Source organism: Eschrichtius robustus, chromosome 1 (assembly GCF_028021215.1).
Source record: "Eschrichtius robustus isolate mEscRob2 chromosome 1, mEscRob2.pri, whole genome shotgun sequence".
In the NCBI taxonomy this organism is placed as follows: domain Eukaryota; kingdom Metazoa; phylum Chordata; class Mammalia; order Artiodactyla; family Eschrichtiidae; genus Eschrichtius; species Eschrichtius robustus.
In genome coordinates, this window is record NC_090824.1 from 200,544,090 (window position 1) to 200,564,762 (window position 20,673).

A 20,673-nucleotide genomic window follows, 5' to 3' on the forward strand; every position below is an offset into this window, starting at 1 on the left:
AACAAGAGAGGCCACGATAGTGAAGAGACCCGCGCACCGCGATGAAGAGTGGCCCCCGCTTGCCGCAACTGGAGAAAGCCCTCGCACAGAAACGAAGACCCAACACAGCCATAAATAAATAAATAAATAAACTCAAAAGTTAAAAAAAAAAAAAACTATGAATAAAAGATCTCATTTTAAAAAAATATCTAAAAAAAACCAAGAAAGTGACAGTTTTGCCAATGTTTCACTGCCACATAATATAAGTTGCTTTTTTCCCAGCCTCCTATAACATTCTGTCTTCTCTGGTGGAAGGCACTGCAAAGGCACAGGACACAAGCTTGGCTGTATAATAATATACTAGAGAAGAACTGAAAAATTGGGAAGAATAATCCAATTTACCACACTGATACAAATCAACACTAATTTGTAAGTTTGTTACAGTACTCATGAAAACAACAAAACTCAAAGAAACAGCATTAACAGTGCGATGATATTGTCTTGCTCGTACCCAGTTACTAACATGATACTGCCATGATGCGATGAGCGTCCTTTAGAATATGACTTTGCTACCACATGCCAGGTGATGACTCAAATCTCTTAGCCCTGTTCTGAATCTAAACTCCTGCAAAGCCATCACTCACTTCATACAATATGAGATCTCTGGGCGTCTACTTGGCATACTTGTGTCATTTATTAAGTCTGCCTTTGTGCCTTTCTCACTAGTCTACCTCGATTAAAGTAGCGCACTGAGATACTGTGTGACTCTTTGGCTGTAAGTATTTGATGATAAAATAAATCCTCCTGATGATCCACAATATGCTCATGGGTTTTGTGTTGGTCTCATCCTATTGACAGTTATGCTATTCCCAGGAATGCCAGAGGGCATTCACCAGGGCCCATGTTACCTATGGCAAGGTCCCCAGACATTTCCCAATGAGAGCCAATGTGGTGACTGGACCAGCCCTTGTCATTCTTATTATGACTGCAAGATGCACCTCAGCGACAAGCATCAGGGCACTGGAAAAAACAAGGTTTATCACTCACAGGTTCTGGTGGGTACGGAACCACACAGCAAGGTCACGGGTAGAGAGAGAGAGAGGAGCATGCACCTGGGGCTCTGCCTTTACTGGGGTCTCAGGGTGGGTGCCTAGGGTGTTTTATGGGTTCACTCTTTATTGGCAAATATAAAATATGAGGTGGGAATTAGGGTGCAGGAGGGAAAAGTGGGATCACTCCAGCAGTCAGTTATCAAGATTACCCAGGACTTCCTAAAAGGGGAACTTCATGGGAAGGGGGTCAGCTTTGTTCCTTATCTAGCTGTTTAGCTACTAACCGTGTCACACAGCTGGCAGTCTATGTACTGGAGATGATGTCTCTGAAATGGATGCTTCTGTGATCAAAAGCTTAATGTCAGGCACTTACGTTCAAAGAGCTTATGGTCAGGCATTTACACTACATCGTGTTAAACATTTTAATATTATTTTTGACGTGAACACACAAGCATTTTAAAATCTCACCACTCATGGACTAGCAAGAATATGGTCTGTAGATCTCCAAGCTGAGAACATTGATCCGAAGGGTTAACGGGGGTTTTAAATGACATGACATTGTTTAAAGAGCTTAACACAATACTTGAGTAAGTGCTCAATAATTCTTAGTTCCCTTCCCTTCCCTTTGCACTTTACAGATTAGAGTTTCGCAGTCCACTGTGAGCATTAATTTGTTCAGCTCTGCCTTCAGGTGGGACACCTGTATAAACCCAGCTTTGAGACTATTTTTAAACTGAGAGACTTTCCATCTCTTTTGGAGTTATAGCAGTCCACAGTATCCTCACGAGAGCTCTTAATGACACATGTAGGGTGGAAACAAGGCGTTTTAACGCGTAAGCGTTCACAGCCTGCTTGTTCCGTCTGCGCAGACTTCCTCTCCCCCCCCCACCCCATCTCAGGCACCCTTTCTGTGCCAGTCTAGTTCTCGGTATTTTCTGTGATGCAAAATTAGGAGACAGGGAGATGCATGAAGAACAGGGAGGGGGTTTTGCTTCCTGGCTTAGCCCTGGGTTCTTTCTTGAGGACAGTCCAGGTGATGAGCAAAGCAGAAATGAAACTATGAAAATTCTTAACTGATTTAAATAACAAGGAGCCAGATGTGCGGGCAGGAGGTAGAAGACAGAAGCCATAAAAGGTGGACGTCGGGAACATGCGGAGAACGAAAGAAGTGTGGAAGACAGATAATATCTTAAAAATAATTGTGTGGGTTATAACACAGATCTCCTTAACATTTCTTTAGAAATGCATATAAAATATTAAAATTCCTTTTAAGTTACTCTGGGCCACTGCAGTATATATTCCTTCAGATGGAACACTATGTTAAAACTGATTCATCTGAAACCATGCCCCCAACACACACACACACACACACTTTACATTTCGATCACATGCAGTATTTCCTAACTAAACAGCAAGCATCCAGATTACATACTGATTAGTCTTTGAAACTCCACAAAATCACTAAAGTGCATTTTCCAGAGTGTCTTCTGTGTATTTAGTGGAAGATTTTCATTTGAACATACTTTTAAGAAGAGAAAGTTACTAATATTGATATCACCTATAAACACAGGTACTTTTGTTGGACTTCAAAATGCATTTTAAAACTTCTAAGCAAGGCTATGTTCTCCACAGGCACAGACTCACGCAGTGTTAGAGAAGATCGCTAATTGGTCCTCAGTCCATCCTCCCGATATCTAGCCACACAGCCAGAGACTACATTTCCCAGCCTCCCTCACAGTTAGTTGGCCACTGGACTAAGTTTGCACCCGCGGAGGTGAGCAGAGGTGATTGTGCAAGTTCTGCATCACTTACAAGAAGACTGCCTGTTCTCTAGATTTTCTCTTTCTTGAGGCTGAAGTGCGGACAAGTGAGGCTCAAGTGTGGGCTGAAGTGAGCCCATTTCAAGCACTTGGACAGAACAACACTGCAGCAGCCAAACACAGGAGGAACCCAGGTCTCTGCAGGCTCTTTTGCCATCCGTACTGGTCAAGTGCCTCCTCCCAAACTGTTCCCGTGAGAGAGGAGTACACCTCTAATATGTAAGAAGCATTTGTCACTGTAGCTTAGCCATACCATGATCAATACATGTAGAATATGTCGCTTTTAGTTTAGGGAGTTATGGACTAAACTGGGTGATATAACTTACACATGCTGCTTTCTGTATTATGCAAACAATCTGGTGTAGTAAAAGAGTCAATCATAGGGGATCATCATCATGTTTAAGAAGGACCTTTCGCTGGCATCAAAGTGCATCTCTTCCTGTACGTTGTGATTGATTAAAATACAGTTCAGATTTGCAAAACTAGAGCAAAGTGTAGTGAAGCAACCAATAGCTGTCCATTCCTACAGCATTTATTCAACTCATTTGTAAAAAAATATCGAAGGATTTCCAGTTTCCATCCCAGCATGTAAGGAGCTTGGAAGTCATCTCTCCCATTGACTCAAAAGAGAAAAGCTGAACAAACAGAATCAATCAGAGAACTGAGGTCACGGGGCAAACCTCCAAAATTGCAGACAGATGGGTGGATCCCACCAGGGGAAATGTCCTTGGGAACCAGTGCAATGGCAGGAAACCTAAACTGTAACTGACAAATTGCTGGAGGCTCCATGTGGACAAGACTGAAAATTAAAAACTCTGGGGGTTAGGGGGCGAAGGGGGCGGGGTCCTGCGTTGTGGGGTTGGGCCTTGGGTTTTACCTACAGGTTCTCAAAATAAATACCAGAGGGAGTTCCCCTCCTGTTTCTGGCAGGGGGAGGAGAGAAGAGCCATTCTAAATATGCCCAGCGCATCTGTCCTGCCCTCAAGAGAAACTACTTTGCAAGAGCCTAATCTACGGAGGTTATATCGGAGCCTGACTGACCTGGAGGAAGGGAAACACCCAACTCTCTTCCATTCTAGAACTCCTGTCCGACCTAAGGCAGGGAGACGTGGTCGGGGGAGAGCTCGGAGCAGCACATGCGGAGGTCACAGCCCAGGGGCACAGGCTACTGAAGGCTGAGACCTGACCCCAGAAGGTCAAGGATGCTTCCCTCCCTCTACACCTCCCCGCCCATCAGTAGGGCCCCTGTGAAATAACTGAGGAATACCACTGAGAGAACTGTGCGTCTCAGATGATATTTGAGAATGAGTCTCCAGGGAAACCTAAACAATACCGAGTGCCTTACTAGGTACCAGGCCATGTATCTGTTGGAAACATACTTATGTTAAGTGAAAGCTCTCCGTCCTAGAGCTCACACGCTCCCGGAAAAGTAGGACAAAGACAACCTAATTTCAGTCAGTGATAAGTGATATGAAGAAAATAAGGTACAGCGGGGCCTGGGAAGTGCGGGGGAGAAGGGCACAGTGTTTCGGCCCAGGTGATCAGGGAGGATCTCCCTGAGGTGGCCTCCGAGCTGAGGCCTGAACGGATCAGAAGCTCGCACTCTTACAGCAGAGAGAGCTGCACTCGGTCCACTCACGCTTTTGCTCCTGACCCTCCGGGCGTGCGAGACCACCACGAGTCCCCAAGAAGCGGATGGAGACATAGTCCGACCTCTGATGTATCAGGAAGATCAAGTGCTTGATCTCTGATGCCTAAGATTATTACCGGGTTATGTTTGATGAGGAGAAGAAAGTCATCAGATCCCTGGATGAGTCATGTAGCGGGTCTGTGACCTAAGCTTCCAATCCAAAGGTCTGTCAGTCTCTCAGAGAAGCCCTTCTGACTCTTGCGACCTATTTGCTGAGATTGTTTTTCATGGGCTGATGGGTTAGTTCCAGAATCATACTCCTTATTAAATAAAATGTGCTGTGATTTGGCTAATACATCTTCCCATTTATTTGAATAATATGACTTTATTTTGATACGCTAATCAATTATACTATTTCTATCTGGTTAAACATTGTATCTGTAGTAATTTTTATTTTAGAAATTAGGCTTTTACTCAGCAACCTTAGTCTCTATATTAACATCGTTTCTATGGAAAAGTCAGATTCAAATGAGAGCAAATTATATCACGTTGACAAACAATGTTCTTTCCAGAAAAAGAAACTAGATTCCATATATAATACATTAAAAATCTGAAAACAATGGTTTTTACACTCTTTCTGAGCAGTGGAAGTTCTATATGTAAAACATAAATTCTCTACAAAGTGCAATAGGGAATCAGAACCTGCCCTCCCCACCCCCCTTCTGTTGTTCCAGGATTTATCTCTACTTGTAATATTCATTTTTTATAGCTTTTAACATCCCAAAACCAGAAGAGAGGGCATGTTGAAAGCCTATGGTTGGGACTTCCCTGGTGGCGCAGTGGTTAAGAATCCACCTGCCAAGGCAGGGGACACGGGTTCGAGCCCTGGTCCGGGAAGATCCCACATGTCGTGGAGCAACTAAGCCCGTGTGCCTGCCCTCTAGAGCCTGTGAGCCACAACTACTGAGCCTGCGTTCTACAGCCTGCGCTCCGCAACAAGAGAAGCCACCGCAATGAGAAGCCCATGCACCGCAACAAAGAGTAGCCCCCGTTCGCCACAACTAGAGAAAGCAGCAACAAAGACCCAATGCAGCCAAAAATAAACAAATAAAAAATAAAATAATTTTATAAAAAAAAAAAAAAGCCTATGGTTTACAAACTGTGCTTTCCAGAAACAGCTGTGTGGAGTTGCCTTAGGAGTTGGGTAGGACCAGGGAGAGAAGCAGCAGAGACCGGCGGTGACTGCAGGACCCCAGGCCCACTGTGTCAAGAGAGACAGGCTCTGCTGTGACAACACAGGGTCTCAGCAGCGTCATACCACAGACATTTACTTCTCATCCCACAAACTACCAGTGCAGTCACATGGTCCCAATCTAACTGCAAGGAAATCTGGGAGACATAAGCAAGCATCTGGAATATACGAGGAACACAAAATACTTCTGCCACAAGGCCCTGTGGCTGCCTCAATGAGAGTAGCTATTTATTTATTTACCTGCACACAATGTTGCCAAGGGATATTTTATATGAAGAAAGTTCTCTGGCTAAAAAAGAAAATGTATGAAGGCACCAATTCAATGATAAAAATGACTGTGTCAAATCTAAGATCACCTGATTTTGGTATACTTCTGAAAATATAAAACTTTCATGGTTTGATCAAGTTGAGGGAGACTGTTGACAGATTAACATACTGACTTGTCAGAATCAAGAAAAAAGGACACCGTCCCATATAAATGTTGAGTTTCTGTTCTAGTTCCAGAACAAGCATGAAGTATTGGTGCCCAACATCCATTCCACCCTTTCTCTAGTCGGCCTTCACATGCTACAGAAACTGGAAAACTAAGATCTACATTTCCCAGACTGCCTTGCAGCTTGAATTCTCTAAATGCAATTTAGATTTGACAAATTAGATGCATCCTGTGTGAGATCTGGCATTTGAAGTAAGGTAGAGGCCCTGCCTGTGCAGTTTTGCTGTTTCTTCTAGGAGACCTCCTCCCAGAGACATCTGAAGTTTTTTGTGCCAGCGTCAGCAGATGCTCCAAGGCCCACACACAAGGTCCACGGGTGTCAGAGGCACCGGGCAGGCCACTCATGCTCCTTGTGTGGGTTTTAGTTGTGGAGCCAGCAGAAGAGGTGGCTTGTAGTCACGGCGTTTCCTGACTGTGCCACAGAAGTGCTGGTGGATCAGGGACAGGAGAGAAGCCCTTCTGGTGGTCCTGCTCTGTGGTGTACCAGAGTCATTTCTGAAAAATCTACCTAGAGTTTACTTATTTGGCACCTCCCTTCTCGCCACTCTAAGCTCTTAGTGATTTTGTGTGTCATTTAATGTCCTGTAATAAATCCCTTCCTGGTTATCCTAGCTAAAGTGGATTCTGTTTGCATCAATTTTGGCCAGACTGATACAAGACCCAAATGTCGAACAATTATAAATCTTACCTTGATAAAATAAAGAAAAAGACAGTAATATGGGGGAACATCTTGGTACCTTACTCCTAACATCCGGTACCATGGTAAGTGCAACTTCTGCTCAGACCCTACTTCTTAGCACTTTGTAAAGGCTGCTGGATTTTATAAATGAGCTAAACTTGGCTAAAGATGAGAGAAGAGAGGGCAATCGCCTAAGAAATGTAACAGGGGCTACAACATGTCCCTCCTCTTCTCTCACAGCAGGGATCAGCAAACATTTTACGTAAAGGGCCAGACAGAAAAGATTTAGACTTTGTGGCCCATATGATCTCTTTCTCAACTACTCAGCTCCACCACTGCACAGAGAGATCAACAGGGGACATTATGTAAATGAATGGGCGTGGTAATGTCCTAATCAAACATTATTCACAAGATTCAGCCTGCGGATCCCTCGATCCCTCGTCCTCCTCGTTTTGTAGATGGGCACATGGCCGTCTGGAATAAAGACTACATTTCCCAGCCTTCCTCACCTAAGTATGGCCATGCGATTATACACCACCTATGGGAGCCAAAGAAAGGTAGTGTGGGAGTGGAAGAAGCAGGCATTTTTATCTCCTGTTCTCCCTGCCCTCTGGATGGGATGTGGTGGTGATGGGTGAGACCCCAGCAGCCATTCTAGACCAGATAATAATCTCAAGACCGAAAGCCATGCATTGGGAAGCAACAAGGCAGAAGTTACTAGACCTTTGACATCTTGGAATGCCAGGTGGACTCCTGGATATAAGAAAGACGTAAACTACTATCTTGTTTAAACTATTTTGATTTGTTTTTTTTCTGTCACTCACAACCAAACAATCCTAACAGATCAGGAAAAAATTCCAAAAGTATAATAAATGAATAAAGAGCTGCTCAGTAAATAAGTTTTGCTGAATTAATAAATGACCATGAATTGAAGTAAGCACTACATGAAATAAGGCTATTGGGGCTTGGCTCAAAAGAGCTAAATGCCAACTTTGGGTATAAAATATATAATTTTATTTGGTTTACAGTATTTGCAATACCAAATTTCTGTGTATGAAGTTTCTTTGTAGAAAGTGATTTGGTATTTTCATGATAGAAAATAGACAAAAATACATTTCCTTAAAGGGGAATGAAACAAGTCTAACTCTACTTATAAAGTGTGGATTAAAACTTCAAACTAAAACACTAAGCAATTATGGGCTAAGCCACCATTATAGATAGTGTTCAGATTTATATCCACATTCTAGTCACCGTGCTACAGAAAGAGCTTTCTTAATTAGTTTTACAAGTTCTGTTCATTAGTTTACCAGCAGCCTTATTAATTAGTTTTAATTAGAAATTCAAATATTTCACTACACCAACAGTACTATAAAGGTATTTCTTCTCACCCCTACCCATGTCCACACCTCTCTCTATAATGAGAGTATCTCATTGTATGCTATTTGTTTTTCTAGGTTAAGAAAAGAAAGGCTGAATTAGGCTGTAGGTAAATTCTTTACAATCTTGCCATTCAAAGTGTAGTCCTTGGACCATCAGCACCACCTAGGAGTCTGTTAGGAATACAGAACTTGGGCAACCTTGCACCAGAATTGGATTTTAATAAGATCCTCCAGGTGATTTTGCATGCATGTTAAAGTTTGGGAACACTGGTTTTCAATTCTTCTACACTAACATCAAGTGGCAAATACCCTTTAACTTCAGTTAGCGCTTTCAATCTCAAAAATACTAACCACCTAAATAAAATACTTCTAATCCCTAAACTACCCACGAAATGCAATAACTCAGGTCAAAGATCTCGAAACAAGAAAAGGGACTAAAATTAAAACGTATGTCCCATAGCATCATATTCTTTCCCTTTTATGGGCTCAAAGCACTTTTAAAAAAAAATTTTTTTACTAGAAAGCATCCAGGATTGGGCTCCTCTCTGGTCCTGAGATGAAGAATGGGATTTTAGCGATAAATCCTAAGAATCAGACGTCCTACCTGTAGAACCATTTGGAGAGCCACAAAATCTATTAAACTCTGATAAATTAAACTAATAGTTTTATTCCTTGAGACATGAATTAATTGAGGGTTTTCAACAATAGGCTATTATATAATACTTTGTTCATTATAAATAAGTCAGTTTCATGAGTACTATAATTCAAATATAAAAACTTGTATTACATGGGCTTCCCTGGTGGTGCAGTGGTTGAGAATCTGCCTGCCAATGCAGGGGACACGGGTTCGAGCCCTGGTCTGGGAAGATCCCACATGCCGCGGAGCAACTAGGCCCGTGAGCCACAACTACTGAGCCTGCGCGTCTGGAGCCTGTGCTCCGCAACAAGAGAGGCCGCGATAGTGAGAGGCCCGCGCACCGCGATGAAGAGTGGCCCCCGCTTGCCGCAACTGGAGAAAGCCCTCGCGCAGAAACGAAGACCCAACACAGCCATAAATAATAAAAATAAATAAATAAATAAATAACATTTTTAAAAAAAACTTGTATTACAAAGTAGAAATTGTTTTCTCCCAAAGAAAAACCTCTGCTTGCAGCCCTGCTTGGTTAATACACCCACATCTATGCTTCAGGAATTTACAGGAGAGCCACAAGTGTAACTAAGGGTTTGAAAATACACTTTGAAAAAAAATTAAAAACTTCTAGAATTAAAATACTGAAAGAAAATTGAAAAATAATCTCTAAACTTTTGTTAAAGAATGATGCCCTACTGTTCACAATTACTAGCATCAACCAGAGAAAAAGATCAGTCTCCTGTAAAGCATGAGAATTTTAGGAAAGATATAAAATTAAAAAAAGACTATTCTCTTCTTTGAGGGTATTTAAAAAATATATTGGGTAGAATCCCATCATGGTCTAATTGTGGCCTTGACTAGATATGGAAAACAGACTATAACTTCTCAAGGTCCCTTTCAATCTAACATTCAATGAATAGTCTCTATAGAAATAGTACTTACTATAAATAAAATTCCATAGTGAAAATCAACTCAAGCACATTTTACCTCACACCATTCCATTTTCTAAGCTTTGGCTGAAATATTCAAAATATTGGCAACTATGTTACCTCTTCTAAAGTAGTTAGATACTTGGACCCTTTTATACTGGCAGTTTTAGACACTTTTAGTGCGTTCCTGATATTTCTAACAATTCATATGTACTTAAAAGGTAATTTTCCTGCCAGTTTGACATATCAATTTGTTTTTGAATTAAAGACTTCATTAAACATCTGAGTCAAGACCAGGAAGATCCATCAGAGATCTGTTGCTTGGATGCCAGGCTGTTTCTCATTCTGACAACTTTAGGGTGACCAACCATCCCGTTTTGCCTGGGGCTGGAGGGTTTACTGGGACACGTGACTTTCAGCGCTAAAACCGAGACAACTGGTCACTCTATAGTTTAGTAATACACCTCTCAATGCGCGTGTGTGTCTGTCTGTGTCCGTGTGCATACTCACACGTGTTTATCATTATCATTTTCTTCTGGGTTTAATGTCACTTTAGAGAGCAGAATAATAGCCAAATATAAAGCTCTTTTCAACGGATGTGCTATGTAATGAACTGTGCAATTAAGCCAGCAGTTGGCTATTCAGCAACTCATTTTTTAAAAAAGGAAAGAAAAAAGTATAAAGTTCAATAGCCGCTCCAAAAAGAAACATCTTGTCTGGACTGCGGTACAGGTGAACAGTTCTTGAAATGGCGCTTTTCTTTAAGTCTCAGTGAACCCATTTTCCAAGAGTAAATTCATTTTAATCACTTGAGGCTGACAGGCTGAACATCAGACACCACACCTGGTGGAGGGCATTTTCTGGGCTGAGTGACCCGTCATGTGTAATGAAAGCGATTTTCACTGTTTGGTCAATCTCATTTTTTCAAAATGTTCATAAAATTGTAGATTTGGCTGTATCTGAATAACACTAAAGAGTAAAACAACTGATACTGAATTATTCAACTTACAACTTCTTAGACCAAAAATGTTACAGGGATGTAGGGGCATTGATTGAATCACTGAAAATCCATGAATAGATAATGATACTCAAAAAAAAGAAAGCAGCCTCCAACTTATATGTCATCATTTGAAGCAGTTTTTAGGTCACCTCCTTCCCTTGATAACATGTATCTAGTGGGAAAAATTAAACATTTATCCTACGTTTCCAGTAAGACTATATTTCATAGTAACCAAAAAAAAAAAAAAAAAAAAAGAAAAACTTCACGTGATGAGAGAAAGCTTTATTTTACAGAAGTATGCCCCCTATTAAGAGAAAAGGAAGGATTAAATTAGAGTTTAATCACTGTCAATCCCTAATGAAATTATTGACCCAGGCAAGGGTAGTCAACTAGTGTTAAAAGCATTAAGTGCATGGTTTATGGGGAATCTGACATTCCCAGGGTGCCAAAGTAACCCCACAGAGATTTCCTTCTAGCCACAGGAGTAAAACCTAAGTGTACGTTCATGGAAGGATCAGACTGCCATCATCCTAATGCAGTGGCCAAAGTCAGCCCCGTGAATGGTGGGACCAACAGCTGCTGTGCCTCCCAATGGCCGCACCTGCTGTGCTACACAATAAAGTACAAACCATCGGCTGTGGCATAGTCTAGTCAAAATGTTTAACATGAGTCCAGCAAGCATTTAGACTTAATTTTCACCGTAAGAAAACAGAGAGAATAGGGAAAGTTCAATGACAGCACCAGAAGGTACCCAGACAAATGAAGATGGTGAATCATCCTTTGGGATCCTTGGTCTGGTCTATCCACCAAGTCAAGTGTGTAATGGGAAGAAAAATTAGGGATGACTCTACACTAGAAGAAAACCGAGGGACATAACAACTAGGTTCAATATGTGGGCCTGAATTAGACTCAAATTCGGGCAAACTAGCTCTAAAGGGAATTTTGGGGTTAATTGAGGAAATTTAAACATGGATAGCCTATTAGACAAACAAAAATTTTGAATTATAGAGGTAAAGATCATTAACCTATAAAATCAGGATATAAAACAACTTGCAAAGTATTATCTCATCTTAAAAAATACATACACACACACATATGTGTGGTACCTGAAAATGTAATCAAAAAGATATTAAAGATAATCTCCAGTAGTAGGAATCCAGTGCTTTTATTTTCTTATTTTTATCTTATTTTCTAGCTTTCTCAAGGCACATATACAGCTTTTGTAACAATAACACATATTTCTTTATTAAAAATAAACAAAGAACAAAAACACTGTGTGCTGAGGGTAGGAGTGCCTTGATTCAATGGCCTTAAAGTTTTAGACCTTTCTGTTACCTGGCACTGATTACTGTAGTAAATTTAGATGAATTTAAACAGAGAACTTTTCATCCTAGGTAAGGACTGTTGGTGAAGATTTGCTCCTCCCCATCCTGTTTACTGCTAATAATACATCTTCTGATGATAGGAAAGGAATTCTGTTTTACTGAAAGGAAGAAAAAAAATAAACAGAAGTGTGGATAGGAGGAAATTTGTGAAGAGGAAATGGGGAAGGAAAGTGGGGAGTGAAAGAGAGAGCACTTGATATCCATTTTCAGGTACTGTGATAAACAAATGAAAGAAGGCCACCACTCCACCCAGCCAACTGCAAACCATTCCTTCTGGAAGCCTTCTCTGTCTTCCCAAGTCTGTGCACAGCCATTTGTCCCTATAAACAATCTCAACATGCTACATGAACTACATACCCGCTTACCTGTTTCTCTCTAGACTGTAATTTTCCTGAGAGTAAGGGACAGATCTTTGAAACCGCTATATCTCAAGACTCAACACAACGCCCGGAACAGAACGGATGCTTACACGTGGACTCATTTGGAGGAAGCGGTCCAAGAAAACACAAACTAATATTTATAACAATCAAAGAAAATGCTCCCATCACTAATATTACATCTCTATATATGTCACAGAAATTAAAGAAACACATTCTGAAGCAAACGATATCCAAAATAACCAGACAGAGAATTCTTGCTGAGAAGTTTGTAGACCTCAGGAAATCCATGCCCCACAAGCTCAGCTGATGGTTTCAGATACTCCAGCCTCTGCTCTGTTTGCAGACTGAAGACCGCAGAGGGCACTTTCAGCGAGAGCGAGGTCTGCTTCCTGAGTGTGTAGCATTCAGCCCCCAGGTACCCTCAAGTACCCCTTCCCTCTGACTGGGAAGGCAGAGTTGAATCGTAATGAGTAGGTCCAAGGCCAGACAGCACGGTAACTCCTCATACCCACGACTGCCATCCCCAGACTTGCTGGACTCCTGAATCCCTTACTCAGCAGCTGCCTGACCTTGACCTCAGAGTCCTCATCCATAAAAAGGCTGATACATTGGTGTGAGTATTGAATGCAGTGCTGCAACACATGAAAGCCCTAGAACCGTGCCTGCCCCTAAGGGCCCAGTTACGATTAGCTCTGGTCACTGTTACTATTCTCTCTCACAGTGAGGATTCCACCATCTACCCACTTAGGGCTGAGAAACATCCCACAGGCCCTGTTCCCCTCCCACAGTGAATGGGGTGTCCATGATTGGCATTTATGATTGCTCCGTTTTTCTAGGATAGAAATGAGTCGTGGGCATAAAATACAGGCCTCACATTATCTAGCCTTGGCCCATTTCTTGGCAGTCTCATGATTTTCACTATTTCCTTAATATCTTCCTCAACTTCAGCCTTAAACCACAGTAATTTGTTCATCTTTTTGAAAATGTGACTTTCTATGAGCATATACTTGATTTAAAAACAAAAACCATAAAACACTCTTTATCTGCCCCCTTCAGGTAAAGATGACACTTAACAACAATGAGAAAGTTACTGCTTTCCAAAACACACATGATTAAAAATATACCCATCACCGTGTGATTTTGTTCCTGAAAATGACTGTATTGCCTATTGAAACTCACCACATTTTAAAAACTTGGAAACAGAATTTTCAAATCTATTTTAAAATCTCTCAAAGAGTTTCAGCAAATTATTAAAGTCAATTTTTGAAAGTAAAAATGTAATACTTTGTGAAAAATTTATGAGAACTGACGGATCTCAAGGAAGACTTATAAAGACAAACCCTTTATATTATTTTGTGGATAAGACTGAAAACAGGTACAAATACAGTCAGAAATCCACCTCTGCTGTGTGAACCTGGCTTGTCCTAAAGCATCTCTTTTAAAGATGACATTAAAAACAAGCCTCTAATTCACCTGAACTTGAATCCCAATCTTTATATCATTACTAAATCAAGATTTTTTAAGTATAAAGCAATTCAAATTACATTGCTTTCACTAAAAATAGCCTGTTCATCATATTATTAATTATTTATTCATTAACAGTGACTTTTTGGTGGGAGCAAAAAATATTTTGTATCATTGAGAGATAAAAACAAAATTAAAAATATTGTTTATTTCATTTTTGCCTTTTAGAAAACTTTGTTTTGTGTGTTTTACTATTTACATGATATATTAGCATAATAGTACATGTATACTGCTTATACATAAATGACTATATATTAGATCCGCCTGCCCAAAATATTTTAATGATAAGGGAGTATAATAAAAAAAAAAGCTTAAGGGTCATTGATTTAGACTAATTTTTCTCAAATCCTGGTTTGAGAAGCATCTGTGTCAGTATCGCTATAGGGCCTAAGCTCAGAAACCTCACTTGGAGCATGTATAGTTGAGAGCTGGAACATGTATTTTTAACAAGCACTCCTACTTAAGGTGGTTCATAGGCTACGTGCTGAAAAAAATGGCCCTGAAGGAAATAAAAAGCCTTCTATGGGGACCACAGTGCCTGTGAGCGCGGTGGTTAAGTAGTAGCCGTGTGCCACAGGCAGTGCCCACAACCAGCTGTCTCCTTGTCCGTCCTGCTGAAAGTTGAAGGGAAGACTTTGCAAAACTGACCTCTCCCAAGTGTATAAACCTCTGACCCTCAGTGAAGACATTATTTCCTAAAGGATGATTCTGAAACAACTGCCCCTGTTAAAAATATATGTCGCCCCCAGAAGGGCTTAAAAAATAACTCTGCTTTCTGCAACTTCAGAAGTTGTGGTTTGTACTTACGACTGCAGGATCCTCAGAGGAAAAACTCATGGAAAGGCTCCCACAAGAGTGATTTCATTTTGTTGCATCAGAGGGTCCAAGTTTAACACTTTAAAAAAAAATAAGTAAAAAGTATGTCAATAAATAATACTTACTTTAAAACATTCCCCAAACCAGTACTACTCTTAGACCAAGGCAAAGGGCCACTGCCCTGAGCCCCACTTTTAAAGGCCCTACATCACACACGCGTGCGCGCGCGCACACGCACACGGAACTTAAAGAACGTACGACGTCTCTGTCATTTGGGATTTAGGGCTCAACAGGATGCAGCGCAACTTTAAACTCAAACATCTGCTCTTGTGACCAGCACCGCTGAGGACCCACGGAAGTGCTTCCACACATCACTCGCTGTATGTCCTCAAAGTCAAAGGTGATCACACCCAAATGGCATAAAGGCTCGGGCTGTGCTGATAAGAACACTGCTTCCAAGAGCAGGCAGAAAAGACCATTAATCAACCTGGCAGATCACGCGAATGCAATGTAGCCTTTCCTCATGCACTGTCATTTCCCAGGAGGCCTGGCATTGTTTTCTTGCTTCTCCAGTGCGTGGCTCTGCAGGTATTGAATATTTAGCGACTCTTTGCAACAGCTGCACCTGGCAGCAGAGGGACATTTTGCAATATTCAACAATTCATATCACTCCTAGGTTGGTTAAGTCTATAGATCTACACAAATAATTCATGACTCTAACACCAATACTTCACCTTGAAAACCAGCTGCATTAGCAAATACTTTTATTTGCATAAAATATTTCAAATTTATTTTCCAAGAAACTAAATAAAATTTCAGCTTTATTTAAAATCTTATATTCGTTACTTATAATTTTTCTTTTCTATTTGTATGTGTAACTTTGAGTGTTTTAGAATAAAAATAGCATTTTATAAATAATATGTATTAAATAAATTTAACGTTAAATTTTTCTATATTTATATTAATGTACATTATTGATAAAAATATATTCAAATTTTGGACACTTTTAGTAGAATTACATTTTATTTCTAATCCTTCAGAACACAAATTATGATGGAATATTGATTATAATGACATATTAGTGATTTCTGCTCAAGTGAAGACAGAAAAATCAATTTAATGGAATATATAGTAAATTATGAATTATGTCTCTTTCATTTTATTACTCTTCTAAACATTTCCAGTCCAACAACAAAACAGCGGGACATGCAATAAAAATTACACTGACTTCTCTTTGATATTTTCCCACCAAAACCCGTAACTACATAGTTTCCCGTTCTTCCTTCTGATGGTATATTTGTCAAGGTAGAAGGATGGAACATATTTTATTTAACTGTGCTTTAGCTGATTTTATAACTTTTAAATATTTAGACATATGGTATGTGGGCGTTCACTTGCACTCTTGCCTTGGGCTATGCAAATGTAAGAGGCAGGCCTGACAAAGGAAAACAAGAGGAAACAAAACATAACAGAGACAAAGCAGGAAGACAGGATTAGGAAGTCGTTGGGACCACTGCCATCTTAATCAAAGCTGCTGCTTTTTACTGCACTCAAGATACACAGCTTAAACCATGCTGTGTCCACTCCTGCAACAGAGCAACTATTTCAGCCTGCCTTGGCTGTTCTACAGCCTGCTGTTTTCCATTGCTGAACCACTTCATTCCCAGTGGGAAGGACGCTCTCCAGATTTAGAGAACCCGCAGAAGATTCAGAAGTCACTGGCTTTTGAGTGTGAGCTCCCATAGGAAGGTCCACGTGAAGTCTAGCTTTTTCACCACGATGTCAGAGCCAAGGGACGTCATTTTCCAGGTGACCCTAAGAGTCCACTTTCTCCCCACCCAGGATGAAGGGCACGTACGGAAGGGAAATGAACACATTGGCACTGAATGCCCTGCTCTTAAGTGAGAAGCCAAAAGGTGCAGCTACACAGTCAGCTGTGCCCACAATTATGCCGGCACGCGTTTAAAGTTCTCTCTCTCTGTCCTTCCTACGCACCTGCAAAGAGGCAGTTAGTCAGGCAACTTAGCAAACAAGCACTGGCATCTGCCTGATTCCATTCAGATCCTGGCTCCAGAGTTACCAACCTGTGACTTGGGGCAATTCTATGCCTAGGTGTCCTCTTCTACAAAATGGTTTCTAAGGGGTACTTACCCCAAAGGGTGGCTGCGAGGATTATATGGGCTAAGTTCCTAGAATAGCGTGTGGGCCTTTAGTAACTGCTACGTGTGTATTATGCAGATAAAAGTATCCTTAATTATGCCCCCATTTATAAGAGTCTGCAAGAGTAGTATTAGGACATATGTCTTTTTTTAAATTAAAGTATAGTTGATTTACAATAGTATATTAGGTTCAGGTGTACAACACAGTGATTTGATATTTTTATAGACTATACTCCCTCTAAAGTTACTATATAAAGTTATATTCCCTGTGCTGTACATTACATCCTGTGTCTTATCTATTTTATACATGGTAGTTTGTCCCTCTTTTAAGGCCCTACCCCTGTCTCGCCCCTCTCCCCATGGTAACCACTCGTTTGTTCTCTATATCTGTGAGTCTATTTCTGTTTTGTTATTTTCATTCATACGTTTTATTTTTTAGATTCCACATATACGTGAAAACATACAGTACTGGTCTTTCTCTGTGTGACTTATTTCACTCAGCATAATGCCCTCCAAGTCCATCCATGTTGTTGCAAAATGAGGTCGTTTGTTTTGAGCTGACCACTACTGCAGGTCCAAGGAAAAAGAATTTGTGCTACTTGGCTATTGTATGGCTCCCCTTACCCTAGACTCTGGGCCATTTAAATGGAACAATTAAGTGGCATAGCACCTTTCTCCTTTTCCCGTTCTCATAGTCCAAGCTCCCCTCTAAACAATATTTGTGGTGGCCTACGACACCAAAGCCCACTTCACAAAGTTCAAATGAATACCAAAACAAAGAGGCGGTGAATTACTTAGGATCACAATGTAGTCCAAGGTGCAGCTGCCTGCCCGTGGCTCTGTGGCCCAGATACATGGGCCAGAGTTACCCACAACTTCTCCCCTCCACCCCTCTCTCCTTTCAACACTTTTCCAAAAAGTGTAAAAGTGGAGGAAGGTTCGAGGAGGCCTGGACAAGGGAAGAAAGAAAGATGGTGCGCTAACCTCAGGATATTTATTTACTCTTACTGTATTTTTTTCCAACAGAAGCTCTAAAAATCTCTCTTGAAACCCAGAGGTTTTGGGCATAAAACTGGAAAAAGTCTGATGTAAGAGGTGAAGATGCTGTTTTTCAATCAGGCTCAAATTTCTGAAATAATGATCTCTTTTTGCATGTTTTGGGGAAGGACTGTCTGTAATACGGTTACAAAATTTTTAGCAGACACACCAAATGGCCCTTCTATCATTTTCAAGGTCCTCGTGTGTTTCTACGGATGATTTGCAGGTTACTGGATTCAAGCAATCTTTATATCAGACACCCTAAAACTTTTTAGATGAGGTATATTTGTTTCCCTGTGTTTTCTTAACCAGTCTGTAAACTAGACAAGGCTCGCGTCTTTTAAATCAAATTTGATGCAGTTCTTGGCAGGATTTTGCATGCAGTTGCCCCATAAATATTTATTGTTGATTATGAAAAAAGAAAACAATGAAAAAACGGTTCAAATTTCGTGGGGTTTTTTTTTGGGTGGGGGGGAGGCTAAGCCAGAAAATAGCAATTCTTATCAAGTAATCACTATTTTCCATGACTACAAAAAACACAGGTATCAAAACCCAAATATCAATACTGGGTCTAAAGGTATACCAATACCTTAAAAACATGTGGTTAAAATTTGAAAAGTACCTGGCGTAAACTATTGTGAAAATAGTCAGACTGATTCTCTAAACACACGCAGCATGCTCGAAGGAGAAGAGAGGGGAAGGCAGTTTGTGGCTCCATCTCCTTCCCGTTCTTGCTTACGGCAGCCTCGAGCCATGTAAAAAGCACTTATCCAAGTCCACCCATGGTGACTAAGACCATCTTTGCACAGGTGTGTATTACATAGGGTACCGGCTAAGTTCCTTTAGCCAGAAACCCCAGAATACACTGACTTAAAGAAAAGGAAGTTTACTTGTCTCCCATTAGAGTATTACAGTCCAGGGCTCAGTAGCCTCGGTCAGTGCAGGGGGTGTGGGTAGGAGACAACAACACAGCCTGGGGTCAAATCTAGCTTGCTGCCTGTTTCTAAGGTAAGAGTAGTTTCTACATCTTTAAATGGCTGAAAAAAGATCGAAGGTAGCATATCCTGTGGCACATGAAAACTTCATAAAATTCAATCTTCAGTGTCCATTAAATAAAATTTTACTGGAACTTACCCACAACTCATAGTCAAGTATTATCTACAGCTACTTTTCACTACAAATGGCAAAGCTGAACAGAGACTTTATGACGTGCAAAGCCTAAAGCATTTACTACCTGGCGCTTTACAGAAATAATCTGCTGAGCCCAGGCCAAGGAGATCTCACTCAAGTGGTCCATCCAAGGCCCCAGGTTCTTTTCATCCTGTGCTGGCTCTGCTGTTCTCCAGGTTGCTATCTGATTGGCAGATTTGGGCCACTCCCACATCCATGTTCCAGCCCTCTGTAACAGGGTAACAGGGAGCGGCTAAAAAGAAGGGCAAGCAATTGCTTTTTAAGTATGGTAAGCAGAAGTTGCACACATCACTTTTGTTCACATGCATTCTTTTGGTGAACTTATTAAAATATCCTACACAGTTTGCTGTACAGCAGAAACTAACACAGCATTGTAAATCAACTATACTCCAATAAAAATTTTTAAAAAAATCTTACACAGAGATGAAGGCAATGAGGCTGAAAAAGAAAGCAGGGAGGATGGAGAGAGGAGGGGGATGAGGTCCAACCAAAAGCCTGATACAGCATGGAGTACATACAGTAACTAAATCTCAAAAATCTGTTGAGTACCTTAAGTCCATTAGGTTCCAAATACAGAGTCATGCTAGCGTATGATGAAAAGTCTTCACTATATTTATTAAAATGGCCACTTTTTGATGTGAAGGCAAATTGATTTTCAAGCGCTAGAATAAACTTCTGCAAGAAATTCTTGCATTTCAATGCACATGTTGAGGACAAAATGTTGTCCAGGTTCCCCTCAGGACCCATGTAGTGAAGACTCAGTATTCGTTGGCAGTTACTGAAGATATTTTGGAATCAATAGAAAAGATGGAGTCTTAGTTAGGGCTGCAGGGTTACTTCAGGCCCTGTCTCAAGCTCTCTGAAGTAGAAAAAGACATTAACCCAACTGGATCTCAGCTCTGCTGACTGCTTATTACCTGTATTTTCTGCACTTATATGTAGCGAATGTTTTCTAGAAATTTCAGTGATAAAGTTTTTGCATTTTTGTCCAGAGTGAGTTTGCCTAATTTGCAATCATATCGAAGGTTCTCATCTTGACTGGCTGCTTTGTAAAAAAAAATTAATTCACATTCCATAAGGAATTGAGCAAGAAGAAAGATGAATTTCCCTTTTCAAATCACGGATGGCAGGGAATCATCCCTTCTACAAATAACCTTATGTTACTGGTGGTTGGTTGTCACTTGGTTACATGGTGTGTTTGAAGAGCTCTAATCGGTGCACTCTATTCTGGAGAACACGGCTGCCTGAAACTACTCTCCTGTTTCTGAGCAGGACCACGACAGAAAAAACGGCACCTTCATCCTAGAACAGACTGAATTAGCCTTCTAAATTGGAA

General features: G+C 40.8%; 1 long non-coding RNA gene across 1 annotated transcript in view; it reads right to left on the reverse strand.

Moving 5' to 3' along the window:
- The window catches only part of LOC137776437 (uncharacterized), an 81,106-nt gene that overhangs the window by 55,160 nt on the left and 5,273 nt on the right, over nt 1–20,673 (reverse strand). Inside the window, exon 2 of the long non-coding RNA XR_011076215.1 lies at nt 14,941–15,028. This is a non-coding gene — a long non-coding RNA (uncharacterized lncRNA). The remainder of the gene's footprint in view (nt 1–14,940; nt 15,029–20,673) is intronic.